The following is a 13158-nucleotide window of genomic DNA, read 5'->3' as shown; positions in this document are numbered from 1 at the left end:
AAATCTGTGATCAGAACAGTCACTCTCTCAACACCCTCACTATCTCCTCTCACAATGAAATAACAGTAAAATTAAAACAGAGTTCCTTATTTTTCAGCGTGACCCCTCAGGCCCCCTCAGGGTTTCACAGACAGGTTTGATCAGTGATTGCAGTGTGACGTCCCCTGCTGAGACTCTATTTTCCTGCTACAGGCTTTGTCTGCTTTGTAACTGATTAGATTAAAAGGTGTGCTCTTTCACTTGCAATTTTTTGTTGTTTTGATCTTCTGATACACAGGCCATTTGACAGATAAATATGATTGCTACCCATGAGAGCATCACACATTTGGAGGTTGGCGTTCTGTTAACAGTGTAGTAAATAAAAAATCACCTTTACTTTATTGCCATAAAAATATTTTCTTGTATTTGTACTCTGAGTGCCCTGTTCAAACGCACTAATTTCTGCCACCATGGGTTTCTCAATCAAAATAATAGCAAAAGACATAATAGTGTGTGGTGTAAAGCAGTGTGGGATAAGAGCAGTTTTCATCTCCTCTGCCAATGAAAATCTGTCTGACGTGACTAAAGCAGAAATCATGTTTACAGAAGAGGTAATGTAATGTAATTTGAGTCACATTAAGTGAAGTGAAGTGTAGTCACATTATGTAATTTCCCTCTAATGAAATAGCTTCAAGTAACGTTAAATGTTAACATTAGTAATAGGAGATGTAATGCCATTGACAGGCAAGCAAACAAAACAGGCTGTTACTTTGAATAAAACTACAGCAGTTTTCTCTGAATTTTAACATTGTTGGAAACATTTGATATAATGTAAGTTCACAAGTTAAGAAAAAAAATTAGTATAGTCCTAGTCAATTAGATGTTTCAGTACAGAAATGTGTTACATTATAGTTTTCAAGGCTTTTCTATTCTTCTGTTTGAGGATGAACTGACGATGAACGAACAGCTGAAGAAACTTAAAACATAATGAGCATGATGACATAAGTTCACCCTCTAGTAAGAATCAAGAAATTGACAGAGATTTAATGAGCAGTCATGCCACCATGAAAACAACACGCAACACTTCCCAGAATGCCTTTCGTCAGCCCTGCTATATTCTCTCAGGGACAGGTCCCGAAATGACCTCAAATGAAGCTTATCGGCCTTTGTCACTTCTACATTCACACCAGGCAGTGGCAGTGGGGCAGTGAGGCTTTATAGCTGTGACTTTCTGAACCCGTGCCAGTTGGATGATTAGGACAGACCAGGTCAGGACTAATCACCTGAGCCTCAGACCGTATTACAATTACACTGATCGAATACTGACCTTTTCTACTGATGCTAATGCAGGAGTGTGTCACTGCAGCCTGAAATGTTGTCCTGGGTATCGCTACTGATGCACTAAATAACTGGAAATACACAAAGAGCTTACAGTAAAAGTACACATATACAAATGATCACACTTCCACCAGGTTCACACACATTATACACATTGCTTTTATCTTCTCGCAATCCAATCTTAATGACTCCATTAACTGAGAGGCCATTAGCAGCATTCACTTTATGGCCAGCCAAACAGCCCAGCCGGGAGCGCATTATGGAAAGGGCATGTGTGTCCTAATGTCCATTTCTTGTCACCATCCTCCTCACACACACACACACACACACACACACACTCACTCACTCAATCTTTTCCCCTGAAGGCCAGCTAGCCTGAAGCAAGCAGGAGTGGACAAACGACTAAGCAAACAGGGCCATTTTTTGTGCTCCATTAGGCAATAAGGAGCAAAGGTTTAGTGCAGGCTGCAGTGCCTTGTGCTGGTGGACGAGCAGCTGAGGACTGAAGTCAGGGGAAGCTGAAGTGCTGCTCGGTGTAAGAAGAGATCTCGAATCCCAAATTAGCGTGGCTTGCTTTGGTGCAGGAGCATCTGAAACACTTCAGAGAAGAACTGCCATACAAGAGACATCACGGGCCCCAGCAGCCAATCACAGCACTGTGTTGATAAGAAAACGGCAGATTTACAGTACCTAGCAGTCTAACAGTTATCTAATCTAATCCTGTTTTTAGAAGAAGTAGCGTTTTCTGCCAAAGAGGAGTTCAAGATATAACAGCTGCGTACTACCTTTTAGGAAAGAACAGCTGTTTCCACCAAAGAGGTGCAAAATTAATAACGATACAAAAACATCATGGATAACACTGTTAAGAACAAAACTGAAATAAGCAAAGGGAAAAAAGAGCCAGCAATTAGAAAACAGAAGCCCAAGGGGAGATGGGATCACTGATCTGAAAGGACCTAACTGGTATAAACAGGGTCAATAGGAAGCTCCAATACTTAATGTGAAAGACTATCTCATGAACCGTAAGCATTTCAGCCACAACTCAGACCAAGTCAAGTGAAATGAATGGAGCGTACTGTACTGACACAGTTTACTGCTGTGGTGAAATGCTTTTTAAAAGGGAAGAGCAAACGACACTTCATCCCCAGATTGCTTTCCTGTTTCTGCTCACTGAGCAGAGAGTATGTGTTTCAATATGGACACTTTTTGACTGGTTTCAAAGAGCGAGTCAGAGTTATTCTGTTGCCATGGGGCTCAGCTGTGTAAGGCCAGGGGTCAAAGTTCATGTGGTGTCACTGAGGCAAAAACATTCCATGACATAAACATGAAATCACCAGCAAATGACAAAATGTGCTGCATGGAAACAGAAAACGAATGGTTGCCAACTTCCAGTGGTTTAGGGCTGTTTTAAGCCGCATGTTTGTGCTCTGTGTCATATTTCATTGATTTCGCTTTGTACCCTCACTATGGGTTGTTATTTATTATTCTTATACTACTCAAGCACACACTAAATGTGTTTTTTCTATTTCCTACTCCAAGCTAATCTTTTGCACTGCAGGCAAATGGTTGCTCCTGCTGAGAGGAGAGTGAAGATACTTCATATTTCATAGGAGGGGGTTCGAGTTGAGCCCAACCCTCATATTAGCTCACACTTCCCAGAGTAGTGAGTTTTAGATGGTTGTACTTTACCTCCACTGAGCAGGACCGGACAGCGGCTTCTGCTGCCTGCTTGTTTTTCCCCCTCTCCCGGGGGGTGGGAGACCATTTATCAGCTACCAGAAGAACATGTATCGATGTGCAGCATAGCCTGGGAATTCAGCTTTTATTACACTTTAAACTGCAAGGTCAACTTGGCAGGAATCCGTGTCAAAACTGTCAAGAGCGAAAACATGAAACAAATAGCCCACGCGTAGGAAGCGGTGTAAAACATCAAGATAAGGGGCAGACGTCTCACCGTCAGAGCTTTAGTTTATGTCTACACGTGTGAGAAAATATAGCATACTAAGTGTTTTTGATGTTTGTTTTCTTCCTTTTTTAGACATGACCATTGTACATTAAAACTGAATTAAAGATCAGAACAGTAAAAATGTATGTAGGAAATAAGTGCTGTTACAGTTCACACAGTTAACTTTAAACCATTCTGAGCAAAAATACATTGGTTCAGAACTGGAAGACTAGGCCTCAAGTTCAGACTGTGACCACATCAGTGAACATGGCATATTCCACAGACTGAAAAGAGACAACGGTGAAATCACTTGGAAAAAACACAGAGCCTGGTGCCCATTTGGTCAACTGGAAAAACTATGAGAAAGAACAAACCAAATGTCAAATAACAGGTAGGAAAGATTCAAAGATTCAAAGATGCATCATGTTGGGCATCATAAAGGAATCACAGAGTCCAGTAAAAATTCACAGTTCTCCTTGTAATGTACTACAAAAGGATTTATGTTTGGCCTTTATCGGGTTCATTGGTCACACAGTTACTTTGTACTGCAAAGATGTATTATAGACTGTTGTGGTCCGATATAGTCTACTAGTACTTTCTAAATAAAACTTCAGATTTGTCTGGCTGCTCGAATTATATCTCTGTTCACTCAAACACAACAATAAATAAACTCATGCTAAGGACATAAAAGAAGCTGTTATGCTCAGCTGCTCTTTACTTTGAGCGATGGCCTCTATTGATGATGAATCTTGGGATCCTCTCAAATCTGGCAGAAACATCAGTTTCAAGAACCATAGCTGCTTTAGTAGAAAAGTTCTGTCATCACAACATCCATACAGGATCCTTTTATAAAGTCACGCCAACACTTTACACTTTTTCTCATCAGCAGTCAGAGAGGCCGTGCTCTGAGGCATGAGCTCTTGACTGTGTAATGTAGTCAGTACAGTCATGGCTTTGATGCCATCATATGCCACTCCTCCTCCTCCTCTCTTCTCTGGGTTTTCTGACAGTGACAAAGGGGATCGGCAGCAGTGTGTTATCAGTGTGCAGCTGCAGTAATCGTATTATTTAGTAATCTTAATTCTGAGAGGCTGACCAACAGTGTGAACAAAGCAGGGCCTTGCTAAGCCCATCAGAGTGCTCCCATGAAGCAGAGGTCTTTTCCTGCTCCACGGCCCCTCTAGACCCACACACTCCCGTTTTCCTCTCCGTTTCTCACCCTCCCTCCCGTCTGCATCCTCATCTCTGTTGCTTTCTGTCTCATAGCGCCCATGTCTCCTCTCTCATCCCTCTCCATTGTTGTTCTTCTATCTTCAGAATGTTTTTCACTCACTTTCCATCTCTCCCTCTCTTTCTCTCTTTTGCTTTTTTCCCCTCCTCTTTTTCCACCCTCCCAATCTTTCTGTCTCTGCAACGCTCTGAGCTGGGAGTTTGTGTAATGGCGTTATTCACAGTTCATTGGACTGTTTGAAGGGACTATCTTGATTGAGCGTCTCCCGGTGCAGGGCCTGGTGACTGTGGGAGTGTATAAAGATGTGGATGTGTCCACGGAGATAGATGGGCTCAGTAATATGCAGGACATTGCAGAGGCTGGGTCTGTATAGGGTTTCATCCAAGGCAACACACACACAGATAAAAAAATAAAAAGGAGGCTGGAATGATGATATGCAGCCGGAGTGTAATGCTCAGGGCATTAGACGTGAAATGGAGGCAACAAAGAACTAGTCAGAGAATCAGAGTCATTCTCATTAGCTGGTTCACCCTCTTCAGTTTTAGCCCCCCATCCTGTTTCCATCTCACCCTAATGAATACAACTACACTGACAGAACCAAAAAAACTGCTCTGAGAAGCAAAAATACTCACCACTAATTAGTTCAAATTAACCTCAGGACCAATATGTAGGCGTGCACAAACACACATCTACACACACACTCTCAGAGAAAGGCACCTCCTTCGCTGCTTTCAGACACCACTCTGATGCTGTTGTAAGCTTGGCTGTAAGATCAAAATCTCTTTCTTTGGCAGACACACACATACACACACAAATTGCCTGGAGCAGAGGAAGCACAGGAAAGCAAATCCGCTGTGAAGACACCATAAAACCAACACTGCAGAGAGACAGACCACGTCTGTTTTTTGCATACAGGAGCTGAATGCATGCTAATGACATGTGGTGTACATGTGAACACACACACACACACACACACACAAACACACACACAGGAAGAGAGAGAGAGAGTCCTACTTACAGAATGAATCAGACGGTATCAGAAGCGCTGTGCCATATTATCGCTGTAGTAGTGAGTCAACAGAGGCACTGAGATCTAAGACCACAGGATTTTAGCACTTCAGCCAAGTGAGAGGCCGCTGGGGGTGTCAGAGGGGTTCACACACAGTCACTGGGGGTGAGGACATATAGAGGGAATTGGGAGGATTCCTCAGGTTTATACTCTGATGAAGAAAATAATCCCTTTAGAACAAGAAAAGTCAACAACTGATGAAAGGAGAGGCTCAGTTCTGTGTGCAAAGAAAATGAGGGATTGATTGGGCTGGTGTTTTTTCTTCTTTCAATCTTTTACTTACAGAAAAAAAAAAAACACAAAAAATAGAGCCCAGCTTGACAAACAAGAAAAGGAACAGGTGAAAAATTAGTCAATCAAACTGGGTCTCTACCTTTCCTTTTTATGCTGTCTCTTTTCTGCTTTTGTCTCTCTGCCCACCTCTTGTTTTCCTCAGGACTGCGGAGGGCCTACGAGCGAAAGAATGGCAGCATCAGAAAACCAATCACCTCGCCAGACGACGAGAGAACATAAAGGAATAAATGACAAGCAGATGAAGGGGAGGATTTCCGACACCTGCTCTCTCCCTCTGTTTCTCTGCCTGTCGCCCCTCTCTCTCTCTCTCTTTCCCCAACCTGTATTTCCTCTCTAGTAACAGCCCCCTCCCTCCCCACCTGTTTTTAGTGCATGGGCTTTGCTTCTGTGTACACTAAGGTGGATGCAAATGGAGTGAGATTCTCCACAAGCCACAAACACGGGGATGCTCCTCTTCTTCCTTTCTGACTCTGCTTTCCTTCCTTCTCCCTCTGTCTTTTCCTCACACAGTGCATAGAATGACAATGAATCGGACGCTGTCTACTGTGCCGGCTCTGAATGTCTGCCTGGCTCTCTGCCTGACACTTGGAACGGCTGTTTACCTGTCTTCCTGTCGGCCTGTCGGCCTGTCTTCCTGTCTGTCTTACCAGCCTCTGAGCTTGTCTGTCATTCGCTATAGCTTGTCTGTTTACCAGGCCATCTTTCAATCTGTTTTCCTGGCAAACACTGAGACACAGACCATGCAGGTGCAGGGGGACATAACCCTAGTCTCCTGCTCAAGTGCCCCCCCTGGTGTAAATCCTGACCCCTCCCCTGAACATTGTGCTAACTAGCCACCAACACCTCTCAGACGAATTTTTTTAAAAAAAGACTCGGAGAGGATTTCAAATGGAGTTAATTCCGTTTTTTCTTTTTTTCCCCTCTGAAACTCACTGTCTCCCTCTTCCTCACACTCCGTCTACCTGTTTCCTACTATTTTCCGCTCGTCTTTTCTCCTTTTTCCTCAACGCCTGTCTCCTCGCTCGTTATCTATTCTGGACAGTCTGTCCCTCCTCTCTCTCCGTCACTGAGGGAGGATGAAGAAGAATGGTGCTGCTTCATAATGTATCTCTGCAACGTGTGAGGAGATGGCGGAAAAGAAAGTGGGAGGAAAAATGGATAAAAGGTACTTTTTTCTAATTGCTCCTTTAACACAAAAATAATATCAGCCCTCCTTCCTGACAACAAATCAAAACAGAGAGCCTCTCAAGGGGGGATTTTCAATTACTCGCTTTTGCCCACAAGCCAATCTGGAGAAGTGGCCCAGCTCGAAGGTGTTCACAAAAGTGCCATAATCTCGATAGAATATCCGTCCGATAAATCCGGACATGTCCAAAAGCTCCATACCATTGCTCAAGCATCACTGCGGCCTATTTCATTTGTGATAAACGTCTAAGTCCGGTCGTACGCTCAACAGGTTGACTGGTTCGCTGTTAAGATGAATCCTCTGAGGCTTCTGATTTTCTCGACTTCCTGTTAGAAAGCTTCAGGATTTGCAGTCTGGCTCGTCAGGCCTCAACTGCACGGCTTCAGCAGCACTCCTAGCTGACGGATGAGGACGGTAGAGGCAGTTAAGTGTGGAAAGGTAGTCGCTGGAGGCTGCGTATTGGCGTCCATGTTGCCCATTTGGTGTTCATCTCTGCGAGGCTCTAATCTGGAGGGAGAGGAAGAAAACAAGCAAAGTAGAGAGGAGAGAGAGTGAGAGTGCATGAAAGGTTAGCATGCTGACATTTGTGTCACTCCCCTTTATCACGTACGTCATTCTCCGCCTCGTCACACTCCACCCTGCCTGTCGTCCTGCTGTCTATTCCGTCCTTGTCACTCTTCTTCCGACTTTGCTGCTTGTTTGCTCCTTCCACCTCTCCACTCACTATATGATTTGATCCCTTCACTGTCTCCCAACGAGCTCATCTTGAAACACTCTCTGCCATCACGTCTCTCTTCTGTTCTCTCTATCCAATTTTATAACTACACCTTTCTTGCCTTCATCCAATCAGTTCTCCTGTCTTTTTTCTTCAATTCTAACTTAGCTGTCCATCACTTTCAAAGGCGAGTCACATTTGTGGGAGCGGGCTGAAGGACAGAGTAGACCTGAGTGGTGAATGTGTCTGAGCCAGATGGACAAGTGAAATCCAGGCTCATAACGTTGGCCTGGAGAAAATAGCTGAACTTAACTGGTGCATCAGGCATTACTTTGGTACCATTCACAATACAGAGAGGTAACTGATCATTTTAAGAAGGTATTTTTTAAATTAACTTATAATTGTAGTCTCTCATTTTTCATTTGTTTGCATTAAATTGCTTTAGCACAGAGCTTATTGCTATAGTTTAGATTTGTAAACAGTAGAGGTGGAATCTTAAAATGTGCTTTTATTCATATGTAACATTAAAAATTAAACCAACCTAAGGAGAAAAGAAGCAAAGTCTCATTTCCATTCTGCCAAAATCACTTCACACAAACAAATTTTAAATTAACACTGAGACAAAGCAAACCTAATTGCTGATAGATTCTTCAGTAGTCTTTTTCAGCGTAGCAGTGCATAACTAAAACAATTAGTGAAACAATCAAGGAGTTCATCAAAAGATAATCACCAACCATTTTGATAATTCAGTCATCCTCATTTTTCAGACAAAAAAAAGCCAAATTTCTCCATATTTCTGCTTCCCCCAGTGTGACTTGTTTGGAAATTTTATAACTTTGTAAACCAAATTTCCCTTAGTTTTAGACTGTTCATCAAACAAAAAGCACTCTCAAGACATCTCTTCTGCCAACATAAACAACACACAACACACAGTTCCATTCAGTTTTTTGGCATTTTATTACTTAACCTACAAAACATTTAATCGTGAGGACGATCATGAGAATCAGGGGGATTTATCATTGATGGAAATAATCATCAGTTGCAGGGTTTCTGTATGAAATGATGCATCTCTTTGCATTATGACATAACATATTTTTATAAGCTAAAGATGTCCAAGGCAGATTAGTTTGAATGTAAGTGACAGATGGTAAAATGAATGTTGATTTGTGCTGTTCATGACTAATATTTTGCTAAAAGAGAGGAAGGAGACAGTACAAGTGAAGAACAAAAGCAGCAGTCTAATTTTTAGAATGTTGTGCTGTGTTGCTGTAACTTTATTTCAGCTTCATAATACATAGCTGAGACAATTAACAAATACATGCGTAGCTGATCAAAACATAATCACTAATTGTTGATACTTAAGTCGCCATCATTTTTGAAGCAAAAAAATATTTCATATTCTAGCTTCTCAAAAGTGATAATTTGTTGCTCTCTTTTATAGCTTTATGAACCAAATTTTCTGGTGTTTTAGGCTGTTCATCAAATAAAATACCCCTCTGAAGACTCCCCTTCTGACGTACAAAAGCATCTCATGTAATTTCCTGGCTTTTTCAAACTCAAACAGGAAATCTCTTGATCATAAGAATGTAATGGGTAGATTTGTGATAGGTGAAAATAATTATCAGTAGTAGCCTTGAGATGATGTATTCCTTTATAATGTGCCAACACGAATGAATTTATTTATTTATTTATTTATTTTTACAAACAATATTCTCAGCAGACAGGTACATATGTAAATGACAGATGGCAAGTCAAATGTTGGACTATGCCGACAGTCTCGGACGCCTACTGAGGTTCTTTTTTCATTCTCTACTAAATTATTGCTCCTTTTGTCAAGTAGATTACTAAAATCTAAAAATAGCTGCAGGTTGTCAAATCTCAGCTGCCCAACAGGTAGTCTCCTCTCTGTTACTATGCAACAGTTTGTACCTGTTGAATATATGAAACTCATTGTTGAACAGGAATCTCTGAACAATTAACGAACACCTTCAATTTTCATAAGAGTTTAAAGCATTAAGCTAGAGGTAGACAACAAGTCTGAAAAGCTGTGGAGTGACACTGTCTTTTCTCACATAAGAGGAGGAACAAAATCATTAAATAGGTTTGGTGACGACTTGCTTTTTGTGAGATGATAGTCCATTTAAAATGAAACATTGGAGCCTATTCAGTGGAGCAGCTCCAATCAATACCACTATGTGAATAGACGTGACCCCCCAGTGACACCCATATCCTCTTAGGACCATTTAGGATGAGGCCATGTGTGGATGTGTTGGCTCAGTGCTTGGTGTCAGTGTCAGTGTGTCTGTGTGCACAGCGTTCGTTAGCACCATTAGCATTGTTATTGTGTTGCAGGTGTGAAAAGATGTAGGTGGGTGAGAATTGGTGTGCAGAAGGTATGTCAGCAGTGCAGAGATGGAGGTAAGTGGAAAAGGAGTGAAAGTGTGTCTGCGTGTCCCTGCGCACCTGCATGTACATATTATGTGTCACAGCTGTCATGCCTGAAGCAATTAAACACATAGATCTACTTCATAACCTTCTGTTCCACCAATGCTTCATGTCACACCTCTGCCCTCTCTGCATTGTGTCACAGGCGCACATGCAACGCAGTCCAAATGATTGACAGGCACAGAAATAGCAATACACACAGACACACACAAATATATATCCACAGCATCTCCATTCATTGTCTGTTTCAGGACTCAAACATCTTCAGTGTGTCTGAATTCACGCAGAATGTGGAGACAAGCTGGAGGACACCAAGAAGAGGGATGGAGGCAAAGACAGGGGGAGGGGTGTCACAGTCAAAAAAGAAAGAGACAGAGAACAGCAAATTGGGAGAGAGAGCAAGAGAAGCAACAAATTAAAGTGAGCCATTCAGATTTCTTAAAGATCCATCAAACTAGACAGGCCTGTTTATGTCTTGATGGAGGTAGGGAGACGAGGAGTGATGGATTCTGGTTTAAAAGAGGATGGAAAGAAGGATGGGGGGAACAGGTGGGGGAGTGGTGGAGAGGTGGGCTGGACAGGGTGAGTGGGTGAGGTAGAAGCAGCCAAAGACGATAGGAAATGAAGGGAAAACCCAGCAGAGGTGAAAATGCTGTGAACGTAGCTGCAGACTGAAGACGAAAAGCCAGTCAGAGAGGTTGAAAAATCAAGAAAAGGAGAGTAAAAAGAGAATGAGGAGGGGGTGGGGGGAATGAAAAGGACGGACACTCACCCATTTCAGTGGGCTCTCCACAGGCAAGTACAATCCCTGCTCTGTGATCCCATCCTGGGGAAAGGCGCAGCGAGATCCTGGAGCTCCCTCCACTGAATACCAATGGGGCTGCTATTATCAGCTCAAACACACACTCTCACATACACACACCGGCACTGTGGAGGAAAAGGCGCAAACACATAGAGTCAAGTCTGGGGTAGTTGTTTAAATTAGAAAGAAAAAGGTGTTCAGTGATGCAAACAGCATATCACAACAGAAGAGAAGAGGCATTGCAGCACAACTGCATTTGCATTCCCTTCTTCCTCTCTTATTTTCTCCCTTTTCTCTTTCTTCATGAAAAAAGCATCAGAGGCAGAGCACAAGCCAGAGGCATCAGTCCACACAAACACACAGCCACACTTATACACTGACATTTGCAGCCTATACAAATACTTACAGAGCATATTCAATCCCAGCCAGTCCCACAGTCCACTCTGTTCTGGCTCACAGCTCCACAGCTTCCAAGGGTGTTAGGAGAAAAATGAGTTGTCCGCTATTTTCCTTTCAGTCCCTGTGGGTTCCTCACAGCAGTATCTGATGCAGAGATAAAAGGATATGAAAGCAGACTCTTTGTCCTCCTTTATTTTCTCCTCGTATTCAGAGTAAATCCAGTTTTTTCTGTATCCATTTGTTGATTCAAGTCCAATCCATCAGCCTGCCGGTGGACTTGTGCTGTGATTCGGCGACACGCGACGGCAAAACTGCATTCACTTAGTCACCCTCCCTTCTGCCTCTCTCCTCTCTGTCTCTCCCCTTGCTCAATAGTATACCCGTACCTCCTTGGCTTTCTCCAATCTAATCAGCTCTCCTTCTCTCTCTCTCTCTCTCTCTCTCTCTCTCTCTCTCTCTCTCTCCCTGCACCCTCCCACTCTCTCCCCTCCCTCCCTTCTCTTTCCCAACACCCACTCTATTACACTCTCTCTCTCTCTCTCTCTCTCTCTCTCTCTCTCTCTCTTCTCTCTCTCTCTCCCTCCTAGGTATTTTTCTCAAAGATGAATATCAACTCACCCCCCATTCTCTCCCTTCTCCCTGTCAGTCTCTGAGATAAGCATGTGAAATAAGAGGAAAGGCAACAAAAAACTGACCATGAAGAAAAAAGCCCACTATCTGAGACAGCCACGCTTGTGAATGCACCCAAACACTAAGAGAAAGAAGGGGAGTAATCATACAGATGTGTACCAACCAGAGCCGGGGTAAACTACCCTGACAGAGTTTGACATGGCTACATGCTCAGGGTGACAAACATTATCACACCATCACATGACTCTGCTCCAGCCCTATGACACACATCACAGGCTGACAAACGTACAAACACACGCATATCAAAACAGACATGCAGACACACAACTGGGCATACAAACTGAGCCACATGTTGACTCTATGTTACTCACCACACAAAAACAAGTGTGGGAAGCAGAGGTAAACACATACATGGGCATAAATCCTGTTAGAGCATGAGGTTACATCAAACATATATGCAGGAATAGTGTACACATACTCCCACTTTTATTTGATTTATTTATTTATTTTTGGGAAATCATCCCTCCTCCTCTCATCAGGGTACTGTGACACTTCCTGTGGGACTCCCTTGAATGGAGCTGACACCCTTCTCACTATTTATAATGTTCACTCCAATAAGCCACAAGCCCACTGCAAGCAAGCGGACAGCAGTCTCCAGAGAAAGCAACTCACAACACATGATGTCACATCTTCTCTCATGCTATCTGGGTCTCATCCACACTAACGAGACTTGGACCCTGGCCTTCTGATGACTTTGTTATTCTCTGGTGCTCTGGTCACAGAGACTGGCCTGTTTGGATATAGATCTTTTTTGGTACCCTTGCAGCCCTAATGCTCAAGCAGCCTTTCACACACTCCAAGACTATTAAACTCACCACAGCGTGTTGAATCATTGATTTTGTCACTCTGCATGAGGTGGCTCTGTAATTGCTAGTGACAATACAATGTTGTGTTACAGTGATATTTGTAAATCACGTTTTAAAGGCTTCAAACCGTTAGGTCACCGTGTAGCTAATTATTCCACTTTGCTAACATTTTGTTAAGATAGTGGGTGAAATCTAGGGTTTTATTACGGAGAGGTAGCATAATATTCACAACATTGCATTTAATAGCACATAAAGACGT

The 13158-nt window shown here is 42.8% G+C and overlaps 1 protein-coding gene across 2 annotated transcripts in view; it reads right to left on the bottom strand.

Moving 5' to 3' along the window:
* Positions 1–11779, bottom strand: part of grik5 (glutamate receptor, ionotropic, kainate 5) — a 95955-nt gene extending 84176 nt beyond the window's left edge. For both annotated transcript variants that reach the window (XM_030158749.1, XM_030158750.1), the window contains exons 1-3: positions 11411–11779; positions 10975–11129; positions 5512–7549 (exon numbers count right to left, since the gene is read on the bottom strand). The gene's annotated coding sequence lies outside the window, so the exon portion shown is untranslated. The remainder of the gene's footprint in view (positions 1–5511; positions 7550–10974; positions 11130–11410) is intronic.
* Between the last annotated feature and the right edge of the window lie 1379 nt (positions 11780–13158).

This window comes from Sphaeramia orbicularis, chromosome 16 (genome assembly GCF_902148855.1).
Source record: "Sphaeramia orbicularis chromosome 16, fSphaOr1.1, whole genome shotgun sequence".
Taxonomy (NCBI): Eukaryota; Metazoa; Chordata; class Actinopteri; order Kurtiformes; family Apogonidae; genus Sphaeramia; species Sphaeramia orbicularis.
The sequence above is the reverse complement of the archived record's forward strand: the minus strand, read 5'-3'. Positions and strand labels throughout refer to the sequence as shown.